At 48.3% G+C, this 4,238-nt stretch overlaps 1 long non-coding RNA gene across 1 annotated transcript in view; it reads left to right on the top strand.

Annotated features, from left to right (window-relative positions):
- The window catches only part of LOC118767220, an 18,202-nt gene extending 15,999 nt beyond the window's left edge, over positions 1–2,203 (top strand). The window contains exons 2-3 of the long non-coding RNA XR_005003126.1: positions 1,852–1,855; positions 2,192–2,203. This is a non-coding gene — a long non-coding RNA (uncharacterized LOC118767220). The remainder of the gene's footprint in view (positions 1–1,851; positions 1,856–2,191) is intronic.
- The last annotated feature ends 2,035 nt before the right edge of the window (positions 2,204–4,238 follow it).

Raw genomic sequence — 4,238 nt, 5'->3', positions numbered from 1 at the left:
AAAGATCGCAAGGCCAAGCACCGTCAACACCATCAGTAAGTCCACCACCAACACCGACAACAACACCATGGCAGAATCTGCTACTGAAACTACTATCCCTACTAAAGACATCGCCACCAATAACAATACCAACACCACCATCACCGCCACCAAAGACCGTGCCGTCAATGCTACTAATATTACTAACACCACCGCCGTCACCAAGAACGACAATATCAACAACAACAACAACAACGACGACGACAACAACAATTCCCTTCAACCACTGCTCACTCCATCACCAACAAGTGGAAAAATAACGACGACAAGCAAACGAAATGCCGAAATTTGCGCTAATGCAGGACTAAATTACGCAGGCAATTTCCCACCCCTTGCTAGTTGCATAATCAGCAACCACAAACCTACAACCCACACCCCTGCCATCAACAACAACACCACCGGCAGTAACAACAATAACAAAGCAACAACAAACTTCGCCGAGGCGATAAAAGAAAAGGTAACAAAAGTTTCGTTTACTACACAACAGATTAAAGATTGCAGAAACCTTATTACAAATCAAAACGGAAAAAATACTCTTACACATACCTCAGCACATAGTGAATGAGGAGAAAAAAAAGACAATTGTATATAAAATCACAAACAAAAAAACTAAAAGTCCAGAAAAGGCAAGCACAGACAAGTCGAAAAGTGCTTACGCCCCATCTGGGGATACAAGGATTGTGTGACTTGGGCGAACAAGTTCGCACACGTACAGGTGCTTTTTCAGAATGAAGATTTGGCGAAGAAATTCTCAACGATAACCCTTCATTCTGATGAACTAAAGTTGACACCGAGTTACCTCGGCCAGAAGGTGACGAAAGTCATTATCAGTGGTGTCCCCCAAGTGACTACAACACTGTGGATAGCATCCGCCTTAACATCCGAAATGGAGGACTTAAACATCCTAGACATCGGTGTTTCGGAAAACAAGGACTGGCTGGGAAAGAGAATAGAGTTCCTCTTCCACATAAGTCAGAGGACATAATAAAATCCCCACCCACGTACATCTTGAGGATGGCCGCAAGTTATACGTAGTAGTCGAGGGCAGAAGGCCACGATGCTATACATGTGGCAGTGAGGCACACCTCAAAGGAGTGCAAATCTGCCGCAAAATTACAACAACAACAAACAGCCCAGGAAAAATCACAAAAGCCAGGATTATTGCCCACACCACATATGGACAGCTAGTCAAGAAGCTGTATGCGGAAATGCAGGAAAAACAACGAAGAACAAGCCAACCCAACCAAACACACCAACCACCGCCAAGAACAGAATCATCACCACCAACAACAAATAAACCAATTCCAACACCAAGAATAACAACGAAGAAGACAAGCACCAAGGATGTAGGAGAGACAATAACCACAACAAACCCCCCAGCAACACCCTCCCCGCGCACCACAACAATATCTACAACCACACAACACACCCAGACGCTTTACCCTTGCCCCCTGCTGATTCGTCAGACTTTTCATCTAACGATAAAGTTCGACAGAATGGCAAATAGCCACAGGGGGTAAAAGAAAAGATCAAGAAAAACCAAACAAGAAATCGCAACCAAAGCAGGGAGATACCTGATCCCTGAAACTCCATACACAACAAAAACAAGCACCAACACCACAAAACAATGCTATCAGCGATAGACACAAAAGACTCCAAACTAATGGAGTACATCACAGGATACCCAAACATTTGTGAAGATGACTTTAAAATAGCAATCATCCACGCACTACACCACCCAAACACATCAAAATACTACACATCACACAAACACAACACCACAAACTCAAAGCCCTCTTCCCAATGCTGTAGGGGAGTTTCCAGAAATATCTGTCCCAAAAACTATATAGAAACCTCCTCGAAGACACATCAAAGAAAGAGGAAGCCAAAACTTTCGACACAAGTAAGTAACTCTCTGTACTTTCATTTGTGTGTTTTAAAGCACACACCCCAATAGAATCATGGTCAAGATTGGTTGTGTGAATGCGCGTGGCTGGGGTCTCCTTGGAAACAAGGATACCTCCTAAATGACATCAAGTCACATGATTTGGGAATCATAGCCATAAGTGAGACCAGACTCCACGAGCCACGGGCCCTAAATCCATGTTTGGCGGACAGTTTAACATTTATTTTTCGCTCCCTGTCTGCCGAGGATGGGCGGTAGTGGCACCGCGGTACTTTTTCACAAGAGCCTGGATCTCGAAGTCAAGACGATATTCGTAGACCCGAGGGTAGACTGATCGTTGCTGGATGTTGACGGCAGCAATGGGTGCGCTTTTCGACTCGTATCAGTCTACGCACCGCCCTTAACAGGTCGGGCGGATTTCTTTCGACGTCTAGAAGTATTCTTGGGAACGTCTCGTCCTTTACTCTTAGTGGGGGATTGGAATGCTACCTTGGACACGCATGTAGACTACTTGGGTAGAGACAGAAACAGAAGGGGATGCAAATGCCTCAGAGACCTGCTCAGACGATTCAACTGTCTGACAGGTACCGACTCGACCACCCAAATGCACCAACGTGGACATGGAGCAACCGCAGTGGGTCGTCGAGATCGTATCTAGATAGGATACTGTGTAGGACAGTAGACAAGGATAACTTAGGATGTCCACAATTCCACACAGTCAGCTACACGGATCACAAATTGGTGACGTGTACGCTAGACTTAGATAAGGCACATAGACAGGGTCCTGGGTACTGGAAACTGAACGCATCATTCCCGTCCAGACAAGTTTTCAGAGACCGGATTAGCACACTAGTAAAGAGGGCTTTGACGGGAGCCATCATCAACAACAAATGGTGGTTGCCCTCAAGAGAGCAGTAAAAGCAGAAGCGATTAGGTACAGCCAAGCACTAGCCATAGATAGAAATAGAGTAGATGAGCTAGTTAAGAAACTAGAAGCGCAATTAGAAGCGGCATCGCATCCGACGTTTTGGCGGCGAGGTTGGCCCTCGACCAACACTTCAACGCCAAACACGAAGGATGTGCTGTCAGAGCTAGGATGCGTGCTCTAAAGAACGAAGGTGTTGGAGCCGCGCGAGAGGCCCGGGTGCAGAAGCGCAACAGGGCAACAAAGCCACCATTCGGTCACTGGTAGATGAACAGGGGCGCGAATTGCTCGAGCCAAGTAAAATGTGTGAGGCCTTTCAGCAGCATTTTGCCCGACTGTTCGGGACGAGTGGAGGCAAGAACGTAGGGTGGACTTCAGTGCCTACCTACATAGCCTGCCACGACTCTCGACAAGAAAGGCAGGGTGCTGCGAAGGTGCCATCACGGCGGCGGAAGTGCGGGAAGCGATGGCAGAATGCTCGAGGGACAAATCACCAGGTTTGGATGGTCTACCCTACGAATTTTACTATTGTATGCCAGACTTGTTTGGAGACGTCTTGGCAGCGGTATACTGCAACTGGCAGCAAAACGGGAGCATACCCGGTTTTGTGAGTCGAGGAGCTGTAACCTGCTGAAGAAAGATCCAAACAAGGAAACATTATAGATAACTTTAGGCCAATCACTCTGCTCAATGCAGACCTGAAAATTTTGACAAAGGTGTTAGCCAAGAGGTTGGCGCTTGTCATGGAGAAACTGGTCGACAACGCACAAACGTGCGCCGTGCCGGGCCGGAGCATCCATGACAACCTCCATCTGATGCGCTACATCATAGACAGGGTAGTTAACGAACCTGGCATGGGTGGGGCCCTGATCAACTTGGATCAATCGAAAGCCTTTGATAGGGTAGACCATCGATACTTGGAGGCGGTCCTGAGAGCGGCTGGTTTCGGTCCCGTCTTCCGCGGCTGGTTTCGGTCCCGTCTTCCGCGGCTGGATAGCTGCCTTGTACAGAGGCATCCGTTCGGTAATTCGCGTAAATGGACATCTATCGAGACCCTTCGACATTGCACGTTCGGCGCTTCTATACGTATTGACTCTTGAGCCACTACTGCGGAAGCTGGCGACTCTGAGGGGCATCCCGCGAGAATTAGGATGCGGGACGAGCGTGTCTGCATACGCGGACGACGTCACCGTCATAGTGTCATGCCACGAGCACATCGAGCGGGTCGGCGAGACACTGAAAGACTACGAAGCGGTGACAGGAGCAAAAATCAACCGGGAAAAGTCAGTGGGCTTGCGGCTCGCACCTGGAGAAGCAAGCCCATGCCGTCCACCAGTACCTCCGTCGTGGGACGCTGGACAGACGGCC

This window comes from Octopus sinensis, linkage group LG19 (genome assembly GCF_006345805.1).
Source record: "Octopus sinensis linkage group LG19, ASM634580v1, whole genome shotgun sequence".
Lineage (NCBI taxonomy): Eukaryota > Metazoa > Mollusca > Cephalopoda > Octopoda > Octopodidae > Octopus > Octopus sinensis.
The sequence above is the reverse complement of the archived record's forward strand: the minus strand, read 5'-3'. Positions and strand labels throughout refer to the sequence as shown.